The 14,858-nt window shown below is 39.5% G+C and overlaps 1 long non-coding RNA gene across 1 annotated transcript; it reads left to right on the top strand.

Moving 5' to 3' along the window:
* Nucleotides 1–5,140: 5,140 nt before the first annotated feature.
* Nucleotides 5,141–13,100, top strand: LOC115651504. The gene is made up of 3 exons (XR_004000374.1): nucleotides 5,141–5,269; nucleotides 8,613–8,682; nucleotides 13,039–13,100. It is a non-coding gene; the product is annotated as an uncharacterized LOC115651504 (long non-coding RNA).
* The last annotated feature ends 1,758 nt before the right edge of the window (nucleotides 13,101–14,858 follow it).

Raw genomic sequence — 14,858 nt, 5'->3', positions numbered from 1 at the left:
CAGTACATAAAACATAAATTAATGCAATAGAAATAAAACCATATCTCAGCTTTCAAAAGCGTTTAGTTGGTAAAGGTACCTGATCAAGAAGTTTTTCATCCTGCTGACCAATCTACTCCACTTAGTGGAAATGATGAAGTGACTTGAAACCAGACTAACTTACAGCCATTTAATCAGCGTAGGGGACAGTCTGCTTGGAAGCTGAAATTGTCATGAAAACATAATGCCAATGTTTTCCTCAGATAGCCCTCCTCACTATCAGATGCAAATGAAATGGACTGGCCTGTTAAACAACAGAGAGCATTTTGGGAGAGATTTGCATTCAAATGTATTCTACTCTGCTGTGAAGCCACCACATGTCAAGAGAGTAGGAAGGATGAGGCTGAAACTTTGGAAGGTAATTCTGCAAAATTAAGGTATTATGCTTGTGGTCACAAACATCAATTTTATAGATTTTCTTTAACCATTCATCAACAGATCTCATGATGAAGCAGCTAGGGTGACTTGAAAATGAATGTTTGGAATTCCTCATCCAATTCCACTGGGGATTTAAATGAAATATGGCGGATGTACTGAGAATGCTATATGACACCCAGCCCATAAGTCATCCATACTCTCTGTGTTGTTTTGTTGAAGTTGAAAGCTAGTACAAAGCTGAATTGCCTTGAGGGGATATTTGTGCCAGCTCAATATGGAGGTGATTGGTGGGTCAGCATAAAGCAGAGGTTCATTGTACTGAATTTGAGTCAAAGCCATATATTACAGATCTTATTTTCCACTCTTGAGGGTCTGCCAACTCTTAAATATTCTAAAGGTGGAAAAAGAAAATTTAAAAGTTTGTTGCACTAACATTAGAGAATGGCACTTTATCATGATATGCTAATCAGATTAATTCCTCCACTGGACATACAGTGTAGAAAACTGAAAAGTAAAGTTTCTGTATAAGGCTACAGTGAGGGATTTTTCTCTGTCTTTGATATCCTTTATGGAAATTGCTTTACAGTGCCTAGTGAAGGAATGCCTGACTCCTTTCAACTGTCTTCTTTATATACTGGGTGGTGCAGCAGTAGTTTTCCTGGTCAGCATTCTTACCCAGAATACTTCTTAGTTGTTAACTGATACATAAGACAGCAAATTTAGCTACCAATGCATTAACTGGTTTAATAGAATTATTGCAACTCTCTCTCTTTGTGACATGCAATTTCATCTGACTTATTTTTGTAGCAGGAGGTCACAGAATAAGGTGACCAGATAAAAAATGTGAAAAACTCGGACGGCGGTAGGGGGTAATAGGCACCTATATAAGAAAAAGCCCCAAATATCGAGACTGTCTCTATAAAATTGGGACATCTGGTCACTATCACAGAACCTCAGATGACTTATTAAATAACTTTGCTTGCTGACAACAGCTTCACCTAAAAGTCTGGCTCTGCTGTCTGGTTATAAATAGTTCATCAGTGAACAGAGAGCAAACGTACTGTGAAATCCCTTGATCCCTTTGCTCTATTGACACAATGATTAATTCTCTGTTTATAGAACATATTGTAATATCCATAGTGCACAAATATTTTAAAAATTTTCCATGTGTTCTGAAGTACAAAGTTTTGTTTTGGCTATTCCTTGCTTCTTCACTTGTTAAGCTAAGATTTTAAAAACATCTTTCTGTTTGTACATGTCTTTACATACTCTTCGGGGATGTTGATTCCTAAGATTGCATGTCCCCAGTAAACATTTTGGAAAATATTCTATAACTGTAAGAGTATGCTTTCAATCTAATAGCAAAAGATATGAGATGATCTAATTTTATTGCTACTTTCTATATTTTCCCTGAAATTAACATGGGTCAAGATCCGCTCAGAACAAAACTGAGAGCACTGAATTCATTCCACACAGGTCATTAAATGCTAACCACTGTCAAAGTGCTTTTTCGAAACGCTTACAGCATGAGCAGGCATAGTGCAAGCTTCCTCAAAATGATTGTTTCCCCATATCAGGGCGATTTTCTTCACCTCTCTTCCTTTTTCTTCTCTCTTTCTCTGTTTGTCAGTCTGAAAGTATGTGCACAAATGCCCTTTTAGGAGCTTGCATCAGTCTAAAATTTTGGCGTCAATAAACAATTTAAAAAAATACCATTTTAAATACACAAACTAAAATAACATTGTGCCCTCAACATGAAATTAGTTACTATTGCTAAGGAAAATATTGTACACATCTGATTAACTCAAAGATGACTTGTAGCTAGTGACGGAATGCCTGACTCCTTTCACCTGTCTTCCTTATATACTGCATGGTGCAGCAGTGGTTCAACAATTTTTGAATTTCAGGTTGTTTCTCAGTTGGCATTCATAATACAGAAGAACACATGAAGCAACCAAGCACTGTTTTTTATTTGCTTATTTTCCTGATTTTTAAATTAAAAACAAGGACATATACAAATTCAATTTTTATCACATATCTTCATTTAAACACTAAACTAGGAGAAAAATATATATTTGTTGCCAATTATTCATTGAAAGCAGAAGACTAGAAATATTTCATATTTTTCTCATTTAGTGAGCAACGTGTATAAATATAGTCTTACTGCCATCACTAAAATTCCCTTTTTAAAATGGTGCTATTAAAATTTTATATGAACTTTTCTATCACTGTTTTATAAGGGCACATGCATTTAATATCAAGAAATTGATTCAGATGAGATTGATTCAGATGAAAGGCACAAGAGACCACCAAATGATAGTTCACTCCCAAAAGAGCATTTCAAAACAGATCACCTTTGAGAAAGGTTTGTGATCACCTGAAGAGATTTTGAAATTCCCCTGTGACTAGCACCTACATTTTGGATGCTATCCAAACTACAGAACAGTATTTTGTTATGAAAAACTGGCCTGAACATCTCATTAGGGCAGACTTTCCAGTGACAAAACTTCTTTCTTTAGGTATATGGGTATTTTCAGTTTAAAGTCCCACCTGGAGTTAAGTGCTTGCAGAATCTTGCAAAAACAGGGGAAGAAAGTAAACCACATTGTTTTTCAAATCTCAGAAAAGGTTCCATTGGGATTCAGTCTGAGTTTTCGGTGAAGGTTCATTTTGTTTATTTTTTTACTTGAATTGGTCCACCCAGCTGTTCAACATTGGTACCTATTTATCATTTCAGTTTGTAGGGAAAGGGTGGGGAATTATGGTGTAGAGTTGAGATGAAAGGCACCACCAGGAAGCAGTTGCCTTTGATTAGTGGGTTTGCCTCTAGCCCTATGAGTTGATTAGATAGACCAAAGTGCAAGAATACACAAACCTAGCCTCCCAAGGCCAAGAGCTCAGTAAAGTTGCCAGCTGTGTCAGCCTGAATGGCGGTCCCCATCCTTTGAAAAGGAAATCTTTTTTATGTCTGCTTCTGTTTGTTTTTGTTTGTGTACTTAACTAGCCTTATTTTGAAAGTCTCCATCAGAAGTCTTAGAACTCTATTAATCACAGTGTACCTAACCCTGTACCAGCATACAATTTGAAGTTCAAATTATGCAATGACCCTTAGATCTGAAGAAAATCTTCAGCTAAATCATGATTGCACTCCACATCAGAGGTAGTTTTATTGTTGCTGTTAATATGTATTACCGTAGCATGTCGGATCCCTCCTCATTGACTGTTCTAGGCCCTGTATGATCACAGAACAAAAAGCATAAGACAAGAAACAACAGATGGATACGCACAGGTAGACAGGGGAGTACAAGGAAATGGTGAGACAACATTGGTCAGCATGACTGGCAGTGTTTGCAACACATCAGCAGCCGAACCATTGTCAGGTTTATTGTGGGCAGCACACCACAAGTTTATTGTGGGAGAGTTTTAAGGAGAGACTTGAAGGTGGATAATGAGGTGAGTTTTGAAGATGTTTACAGGTAGCTCCTCCCAAGCATGAGAGGCAGCATGGGAGAAAGCATAAAGGTGCTTGTTTGAAAATTTAACAAGTGGGTGATGGAGGCTGACCTCACGGGTTGATCAGAGACGGGAGTCAATATTTCAATAGTAAATTAGAGATGATATGTAAGGGAGAATAGGCCATGAATGGCCTTGAATGTAGGAAGACCAGATAGCAAGTATGAAAAATCAGGACAGAGTGTGTGGGTGTGTGGGGGGGAGTGCCAGGGCCGGGGGGAGGGGGCGAGGAATAGGCACCTATATAAGAAAAATCCCCGAATATCAGGACTATCCCTATAAAATTGGGACATCTGGTCACCCTACTTAAATGTGAAGACAAGAAAGGCATGTTTGATGCAATAGAGAAGAGAGCCAGTGGAGGGATTCAAAGAGAGTGATGATGTGATCAAACAGATGGGCTAGGAGAATTATAATTGCAACAGCATTCTGAATGGATATGATTAGGGTAAGATTTCATTTGTCAAGGTCAGAGAAAAGGATGTTGCAATAATTGAGACGTGAAATGATGAGACTCTGGATAAGAGTTTGTCCTCTGTTTATGAGCCAGTATTGGTTTGTTTTAAAAAAACTGTCTGTAAATTGGCCAACTACACTTTTTGTGATCTTTTCTCTATGTGGTTAACCATTATCTGTTGAGGAAGCTATTTGTAATACATTTGGAAGATCATATAGATTTGTTGGGTTACATCAGATAAGACCATTAGATCCACTTCTAGATCTGATTAACCCCATGTGAGAGTGACCATATGTTTAATATGATATAGTTTATCCCGGTCCTTGAGAGGACGATTGAAACTCTTTTCAACTAGAGAATAATGAATAACAAATTTCCAGTAAGAATTTTTGGATAATAAGAAGTCATGCCATAATCTGAAAAATATGTACAAACTTTCTCATAAATACCTGCTGATTGTCCCAATATTCATGAGCTATCAACACTAGCATACCAGGCCCAGGAATTGGATTCACGAGTCCATTCACAAACCCAGATTTTTAATTATTAACCTAGTCTAGGGCCTTTGCATGACTACAGTTTTAAGCCAGTGTAATGCTGTTAAATCAATGGGCTTACACTGGTGTAAAAGTGGAGTATCACAGTGGTGACTCAGGATCCGCCTATCTGTGGTAGCTTTTTACTAATTTTAGTTTAGCCCACTGTTTTGTCTCTGACTAAAAATTCTGTGTGTGCCTTTACTGACAGCATACTTTGTGCACTCAGAAGATGTGGAACCTCCCTGAAGTACAGATGAGCTGCACAATTCTCCATGGAAACATAAGGATGTGTGACATAAGGCCATGTAGGTACTGCTGTTCTATCCAGAGTGCACTGAAGGAGGTAAGATATCGACTAGTAAGGAAACCATTAGTATTTAAGTATTAAAATCTCTACTATTTTTTTTAAAAAGGTACGGCTCTTTACCCTCAGCTGTGTTGGGCTGATATTACTAACTTTAATTGACTGCATATACCATTTAGCATTTTGTTCTTCAGTCCAATTTCCCTTGGGGAAGTTGTCTGGCTGAACAAAATAGAAAGAAAATGGAAATTGGTCGTTGCCAATACAGCTCTAAAACACTCCTTATACTCCACTCTGAGAAAAGGCTGCTTTCATTAATCACTGGAGGAAAAAGGTAATCGAATCGTTACAGGGTCCAAAACCTTTCCAAGTTCATTCAAGGAAGCTGTGCCCTAAATAGGGCTTGGGTCATACTAATTCAACTGAAAAAACAAAACAAGCTATCACAACTGTGTGCACTTTCCTTGTATCTGTTTTAGCATTTCAAAGCCAAATTTTCTATAGAGTTCTTAGGAAAAAGATTCCACAGCTTAAAGGTTAAGTCTTTATCAGAAGATGCCCAAGCGTAAGAGTGATCTCATTCCATAACCACATTATTAGTATACTACCGAAGATTAATGTTTACATTTTTTGAATAAATATGAACTTGACTGTTCTGAATTTTGTAAACAAGAGTTAGATTAATAGCTATTAAGGCCAGAAAGGACTATTATGATAATCTAGTCAGAGTACTGTTGCATTTGCAACCTAACTGGTGCACTCTACCATTTTAGAAAAATAACTCCTCTGGAAGCACAACCAACTAAAATGTTTTGCGTTCACCAAACCATAGACGATCACAATAAATCCACATTTTACTCATCAGTAGTTTTCCTAAACTGTGTATGACTGTATAATATATACACTTTGTACTTTAGTTTCTAGTGGTTGAGTTTGTTCTTAATGTTATTGGCTGAAAAAAAAAATCAGATAATTGAACAAATATCTCACTTCTGTGGTAAAATCTAGGCCCCGTTGAAAACAATAGCAAAACTCTCATCAACTTCAGTAGGGCTAGGATTTTACTCCAATATCCCTCATGTGAAACTGGACATACACTAATATGCACTTATATTATTACAGGAAAATATAAAGTGTGTTTATTGCGAAGTCTTGCTGAACAAATCAAATTACCAGTATTTGGGCTATTCCATCAGTAATAGAGAGATCGCTGTTAGTTCCAGTTTTTAATCTTTTAAATGTGTTTTTTGGTCACAGGATTATACATTTCACAGTATGCATAGGGAAAGACTTGTTTAGCCATTTATCTGGTCCAGCTGTGTCTTTTAGAATTAGTGTTATTGGAAAGATTTCAGAGTGGTAGCCATGATAGTCTATATCAACAAAAACATTGAGGAGTCCTTGTGGTGCCTTAGAGATTAATATATGTGCCATCAATGCCACTCTGCCATGTACATTGGCCATACTGGACAGTCTCTATGCAAAAGAATAAATAGACACAAATTTGACATCAAGAATGATGACATTCAAAAAACAGTAGGAGAACACTTCAATCTCCCTGGACGCTCAATAACAAATTTAAAAGTGGCAATTCTTCAACAAAAAAACCTTCAAAAATAGACTCCAGTGAGAAACTGCAGAACTGGAATTAATTTTCAGACTGGACACTGTGATGGGTTAGATCACAGAAAGCCCTTTGGGACTCCCACCTCCTGTGCTGGGACTACCTCTGAGCCTGTTTTCCTTCGAATCTTGGGACTTCAGTACTTTGCCTTGTTTGAGCCAGACATGCCCGCCTGCTAAAAACACAGACTCAGGTTTGAACCACATCCCCCAACAGCTACAGGTTTAACTGAAAACAGTTTAAGAAGTGCTCCTGTCTCCAGCACTCAGATACTCAGCTTCCAATGGGGTCCACACCCCAAATAAATCCATTTTACCCTGCATAAAGCTTATATAGGGTAAACTCATAAATTGTTCACCCTCCATAACACTGATAGAGAGAGATGCACAGCTGTTTCTCCCCAACCCCCAGGTATTAATACTTACTCTGGGCTAATTAATAAGTAAAAAGTGATTTTATTAAATACGAAAAGTAGGATCTAAGTGGTTTCAAGTAATAAGAGACAGAACAAAGTGAATTACCAAGCAAAATAAAATTAAACATGCAAGTCTAAACCTAATACAGTAAGAAACTAAATGCACATAAATCTCACCCTCAGAGATGTTCCAATAAGCTTCTTTGACTGACTAGACTTCCTCCTAGTCTGATTCCAGCAATCACTCCCACCCCTGTAGTTACTGTCCTTTGTTCCAGTCTCTTTCAGGCATCTCCTTGGGGTGGAGAGGTTATCTTTTGTGTCAGCTGAAGACAAAATGGAGGGATTTCCCAGGGCTTTATATAGTCTCCCTCTTGTGGATGGAAACCCCTTATGTTTTCCTATGCAGCATCACAGCTACAAGATGGAGTTTTGTAGTCACATGGGCAAGTCACATGTCCATGCATGACTCAGTTCTTTACAGGCCGACGCCATGGTTCCCAGGAAAGCTCAGATTTGGACTGGCATCTATGAAAGTCCATTGTCAGCTTAACTGTTTCTTGACTGCACACTTACTGAGAATAGTCTTTTCTCAAGAAGCTGACCAAATGCTTTACTGAGGCTACTTAAAATCAAACAAGTACATAGCCAATATTCATTACATGGAATAAAAAAAATGATACATGCATACAAATAGGATGAATATATTCAGTAGATCATAACCTTTGCAGAGATATGTTACATGTCATATCTAGTATATTTCTATAAAGCATTATGGGGTGCAACGTCACAGACACCAACCATCAAATTAGTCCTGAATAAAGACTGGGAATGGATGGGTCACTACAAAAACTAATTTCCCCTTGCTGATACTCACACCTTCTTGTCAACTGTTTGAAATGGGCCACCTTGATTACATTGGCCTCATTAGCACTACAAAAGTGATTTCCACACCTTCTTGTCAACTGTTGAGAATAGCCCATTTCCACCTTAATTGAATTGGCTCTTTAGCACTGACTACCCCCCCACTTTGTAAGGCAACTACCATCTTTTCATATGCTGTATATTTATACCTCCCTATTGTATTTGCCACTCTATGCATCTAATGAAGTGGGTTTTAGCCTATGAAAGCTTATGCCCAAATAAATTTGTTAGTCTCTAAGGTGCCACAAGGATTCCTCATTGTTTTTGTTATTGGAAAGCAGCACTATATGCATTCCCACATCAGATAGCTCAACTCTCCACTTCTGCCAAAGATAAAGTTAATATCAGATGGTGGTGTTTGAGGGAATGAAGTATTAATCCTCCCTATTTTATATTTTATTTTTATATTTTGCATTTAGCCTGATGAAGGTTAATCATTATAGCCCAGTGATTGATTTCGCCTTTCCAGTTTACCAATTCCTCATAAAGGTAAGACAATGGAAGATGTCATGCATATTTTACTAATGTATGGAAATATATGGCGCATTTCTCCATCTCATTAGTGTTTACTCTGGGGCAAATCCTTTGACTTCAAGTGAGTTCCTCCTGATTTACCACTTAGGCCATGTCTACATCTAAAATTTTGCAGCGCTGGTTGTTACAGCTGTATTAGTACAGCTGTATAGGGCCAGCGCTGCAGAGTGGCCACACTTACAGCAACCAGCGCTGCAAGTGGTGTTAGATGTGGCCACACTGCAGCGCTGTTGGGCGGCTTCAAGGGGGGTTCCGGGAACGCGAGAGCAAACCGGGAAAGGCGACCAGCTTCGCCGCGGTTTGCTCTCGCGTTCCCGGAGCCACCCAGCAAACCGCAGGGAAGGAGACCTGCTTGCTCGGGGTTCCGGGAACGAGAGAGCAAACCGGGGAAGGAGACCAGCTTCGCCGCGGTTTGCTCTCGCGTTCCCGGAGCCACCCAGCAAACCGCAGGGAAGGAGACCTGCTTGCTCGGGGTTCCGGGAACAAGAGAGCAAACCGGGGAAGGAGACCAGCTTCGCCGCGGTTTGCTCTCGCGTTCCCGGAGCCACCCAGCAAACCGCAGAGAAGGAGACCTGCTTGCTCGGGGTTCCGGGAACTAGAGAGCAAACCGGGAAAGGAGACCAGCTTGATTACCAGAGGCTTCCTCCTTCCACGGAGGTCAAGAAAAGTGCTGGTAAGTGTCTACATTGGATTACCAGCGCTGGATCACCAGCGCTGGATCCTCTACACCCGAGACAAAACGGGAGTACGGCCAGCGCTGCAAACAGGGAGTTGCAGCGCTGGTGATGCCCTGCAGATGTGTACACCTTCAAAGTTGCAGCGCTGTAACTCCCTCACCAGCGCTGCAACTTTCTGATGTAGACAAGCCCTTAGAGGACTATCAGACTCGTGTTCTGAATAATATATGATAAATTGTAAGAATATAGAACATTGTAGTTGTAAGAAAAGCGTACTTAATGACCTGCCAGTCAACTGTGCAACTTCACATTAAAGGGTAATACTCAAGGCAGTTGAGAGAGAGTCACTAAACAGAGCAAATGTACGTCCCCAATGTAAGAGAAAGTATAAATTCTTTGTGTTTGTTATATGAAATGTTGCAGGCTCTGTACTACAAGAGATCTCACCTGGTAAAGTTAGATTTAACAGTAAAAAGATATTGTTGTAACAAATTCTTAGGCAATTAGACCAAGGTAGAACATTGTGGCCTATGACTACATGAAGGGTAGGATGCATGTGAGGATAGGATTTTATGTGGCACAGTAGGACATATGGAAGATGTGTCAGGGCTTATCTTTTAACTTGATCATTCCAAGCCCTTGGAGAGTCTTCAAATGCACTGATTAACCATAAGATTTCTGATCTGATACATATACATAAATTGATTTTAGAAAGAAATAAAGTGATACTGTAACACCAACAAACCCCGGTTATCAGTGGGTGGGATCAAACCTGGGACCTTTGTGCATGAGACTCTACTGCATGAGCTAAAAGCCAACAGGCTATTACCTAAGGATCTAGAGAAGACTCATTAATATCTCTCTCTCTTTCTCTCCTCACCCCAGTTGTCTGGATGCCACTAGATAGGACAGAACACCACACCCAGGAGGTGTGTGGGTTACAATACTGCTTATGTCCAATACTTTTTGTGCTGAATAATCTTTCCTATACTGGCCCTTTTTGATACTGTTAACTACATCATTCCTTTAGGTGGTGACTGTCTAGACCAGGATCTTTTGTTAAAAACTTCTTACCTTTAAGTTCATGCTAATTTTTCATCATTTATTGAATCTACCAGCCATTCTCAAACACCCAGTACCCTAGTACCAATGCTCAAATACTTATGCCTCAGTGTTCTTAGCCACTGTTATGAGTTAGTCTGAGTCAATGTCATGCTCTAAATTTAAAATTGTGGTTATTCTTGTTGCTATTTGTTACAGAACTGCACGTTGCCTTTGGGAAGATGTGCCATATCTCAGGTTGATTCTATAAGTATAAACAATATTCTAGGTGAGGTCTAATTCCTCCAGTCATGCTACCTAGTAAGTGTTCTCTTTGTGGTTTTTCTTCTTTTGAGCTCCCAGTGGTAGCTGCAGTCTTAGAACTACTGAAAACTTGTTACTAAATGAAAAATCTTCTTGTTAAACAGTGGCATTTGAATGAATAAAGACATTGGCACTGTTGCCCTGGTGCCTAACTTGTAGGCAGATATAAGAAAATAAATATAATGACTTTTTCAATAACTACATATTTTCCAAAAATTCCCCCTCCTCTGCCCTGTAAATCAAGCATGTCACTGAAGGGAGAGAGGATTCTAGTCTTCTAGTCCAAACCTAGCTTTGTGTGTGGATCCCACGCAATGCTGCAATGTCTTTTGATTGTTGTCCTTTTGCAATGTGGGTTTTTCATTTTCAGCATTCACAGACAGTAGTAATTCAGGGGATAAAACCTAATCAAGCGCAGCTCTGAAATGCACTCACCATCTTCCTTTTAGTGACTCTGAATGTACAGCTCCTATGAGCAGCAGTGAAGTGATTTTGGTGCAATGACTCATTCATCAGAAGCAAATTCTTTGCCATCTTAAATGCTGAGTCCTCTGAGAAACATCAGTAAGCTATGCAAAAAACAGTTGCTGATGTATTTAAAGGTTTGCTATTTTCCAAGAAAGTTTAATATTTTCAAAAAATTAAACTTTCTTCTGCCTTCTCCTGCAAAATTTGCTATATTAGATTCATTCTCCTGTCGAGATTTCATTCCATCCAAATGTCTCATTTCCGGCTGTGTGGTACTTCATTATTTGCTGTATTCACTAATTAAGTGTCATCTGCAAACTTGGAAGTCTATGCTTTCCACATCACTATACAAGTTATATTTGTGTAAATATTTCAAAGCTGGACCCCTAACACAGACTCCTGTCATACTCCACTAATAACATTTTAGCTTGAATACTTTCCATTTATGATTATTCTACATTTACTATCCATGTAGCCAAATTTTGTTAAACACACCAGTTTTCTTTCTATCCCATGACCTGAATGACAGATGAAAGTCATGAATCATTTAAGGTTACTATATAATATTTTCTACTCCTTTGAAGGTGAACATGTACTGCCATATTTTTGAAAAGAGTATGTGATTACTTTGCCAAGATATACAATTAAGCTGTACAACCTGAAATTTAATTGTTTCCGTCTATTGTTATGTTTACCAAGCTCCCTGCTTATAATATCTTTCTTGAAGCTATTTCAAGTTGAAGTTTCTTCCATATTACTCAATCAGATCTGCCTGTGCATATGTGCAGGGCCGGCTCCAGGCCCCAGTGTGCCAAGCATGTGCTTGGGGCGGCATGCCGCAGGGGGTGCTCTGCTGGTTGCTGGGAGGGTGGCAGGCAACTCCAGTGGACCTCCCGCAGGTGTCCCTGTGGAGGGTCCGCTAGTCCCGCGGCTCCGGTGGAGCATCCGCAGGCACACCTGCGGGAGGTCCACCAGAGCCGCGGGACCAGAGGACCCTCCGCAGGGACGCCTGCAGGAGGTTCACCAGAGCCGCTGGACTGGCGAGCGGCAGAGCTCCCCCCGCGGCATGCCGCTGTGCTTAGGGCGGCAAAATGGCTAGAGCCAACCCTGCATATGTGTATATGTATAAGAGCATGCTTCCAGATTTAAAGACAAAATTTGAAGCAAGTACAGCAAAGTTTGTTTCTAGGAAAAGCCCTGTTCATAGTAAACTGTATTTTCAAATTTTCGGACTATAAAACTAATCCTCAGTGAAGTCTGATGGCTGAGTAGTTCAGCTGCTTGGCTATAATCCTGGAAGTTGTGAGTTTGAGTCTTGCTCAGTCTCACGCAGAAAGGCTGCCTCTAGTCCATTCAGCTGCAAATGGGTCTATGATCTGTTGGGTTAGGGGAGTCAAAGATGGTTGGACATGGTGTTAGCCACATTATTTCTTTGTGTACTGTTGGCTATGGAAATTGACATGACACATCAGCTGAATATAGGGTGGGCTTTTGACTTTGAATAATAACCCCCAGTTCCTCTAAAACTAAGTTCAGTCGAGATATTTCCATTCATACCAGCTGAGGATATAGCCCATAAGTTTTTTCTTTTCAGCTTCTCCAAGAATGTGTACATTCTTACTGAGTAAAATTGCCCCCAAATGAATGCAGTATCACAGTTGGGGGCTTTTCTTGTTTATACCACCTTTTCTTGCATTGTAGTTTAGGAATGTTTTGATGTTCCTAGCTACAATTTAACATTGCCTATTTTCATATTACTGCTAACTTAAATCTCTAACTCCATTTTCTTATTTTGAACCAGACACAGTAATGCTTACAGAGGAGCAATGCATAGTGATCAAAAATCATAAATCAGAGGTATGAACTTACGCATTTGTGCATCAGTGAATATATTTCTGAGAGTTGTGTGTATACATATGCATTATACATTGAATAAGAGTCCAGCAAGCAGGGCACAAAGAAAATATTATAAAATCAACATATTTTTGACAGAATCTTATGAAGCAAGGGCTGCAGGTGAAGTTTACTTAGGCCATTTAATAAGTTCAGTCTATATTGGTCACAAAAAATTCTTATGCCCAAAATGGATGAATCAAATAGCTATTTGCCATAAAATATATTTTATTAAACAAAAATAAGTTACTAGAAATACCTCAAATACTTTCTCATGGGTGCACTGCAAAAGGAACATAGATTTAATATTTTTCCCCGCAATAAGATTTGTTTACACTTCTAAGGTCAGTTTCCATTAGAATGTTTGGTAATTTCATGTTAGCCAAAAAATAGAAACCACTATTGATAGGAAGACAGCAGATTATTTTTATGATGGGCTGGCTATCTGAAGGCTGGATGAAAGGTAAAGTGACTCTTCGTTCTTCTAATAATGAAATAATGTTATTTCTAAACACTGGAAGGTTAAGTGTTGCTCTATATTCACACCTAATATTATTTAGAGTTACTGAGGTGCTTGCATGAAATATGCTTTCTTTACCATTTTTTATCTGCAAAAAATACAGTAACATCCCCTTTAATGTCATTATCATAGAATCATAGAACATCAGGGTTGGAAGGGACCTCAGGAGGTCATCTAGTCCAACCCCCTGCTCAAAGCAGGACCAATCCCCAACTAAATCATCCCAGCCAGGGCTCTGTCAAGCCTGACCTTAAAAACCTCTAAGGAAGAAGATTCCACCACCTCCCTAGGTAACCCATTCCAGTGCTTCACCACCCTCCTAGTGAAAAAGTTTTTCCTAATATCCAACCTAAAACTCTCCCACTGCAACTTGAGACCAGTACTCCTTGTTCTGTCATCTGCTACCACTGAGAACAGTCTAGATCCATCCTCTTTGGAACCCCTGTTCAGGTAGTTGAAAGCAGCTATCAAATCCCCCCTCATTCTTCTCTTCTGCATACAAAATAATCCAGTTCCCTCAGCCTCTCCTCATAAGTCATGTACTCCAACCCCCTAATCATTTTCGTTGCCCTCCACTGGACTCTTCCAAATTTTTCCTCATCCTTCTTGTAGTGTTGGGCCCAAAACTGGACCCAATACTCCAGATGAAACCTCACCAATGCTAAATAGAGAGGAATAATCACATCCATCAATCTACTGGCAATGCACCTTCTTGTACAGCCCAAAATACTGTTAGTAGCCTTCTTGGCAACAAGGGCACACTGTTGACTCATATTCAGCTTTTCGTCCACTGTAACTCCTAGGTCCTTTTCTGCAGAACTGCTGCCTAGCCACTCGGTCCCTAGTCTGTAGCAGTGCATGAGATTCTTCCTGTGACTAATTCCCGCATCTGGGTTGTGTATTTAGGAGCAGACTGTGTCATTCTTAATGTGAGTAGTGCTTTATTCCTTAAGAATTGCCTTTGATTCAGTTGGTGAGTGAGCATGAGAGTTGTTTTCCCTAAAGAAGTATGACCTGCTAGCATAATTATGACATAATTAAAATCTCAGAAATCAACCACCAGCAAAACCTGGCCTCAGAGAATTGAAGAATACACTAAAAAAAAGTAGTCTTTAAGGTGCCACCAGACTCCTTGTTGTTTTTGTGAATACAGACTAAAACAATTGCCCCCTGATACTTGAGGAATATACTGAGATCATAATGCAAGC

This window comes from Gopherus evgoodei, chromosome 4, assembly GCF_007399415.2.
Source record: "Gopherus evgoodei ecotype Sinaloan lineage chromosome 4, rGopEvg1_v1.p, whole genome shotgun sequence".
Lineage (NCBI taxonomy): Eukaryota > Metazoa > Chordata > Testudines > Testudinidae > Gopherus > Gopherus evgoodei.
The sequence above is the reverse complement of the archived record's forward strand: the minus strand, read 5'-3'. Positions and strand labels throughout refer to the sequence as shown.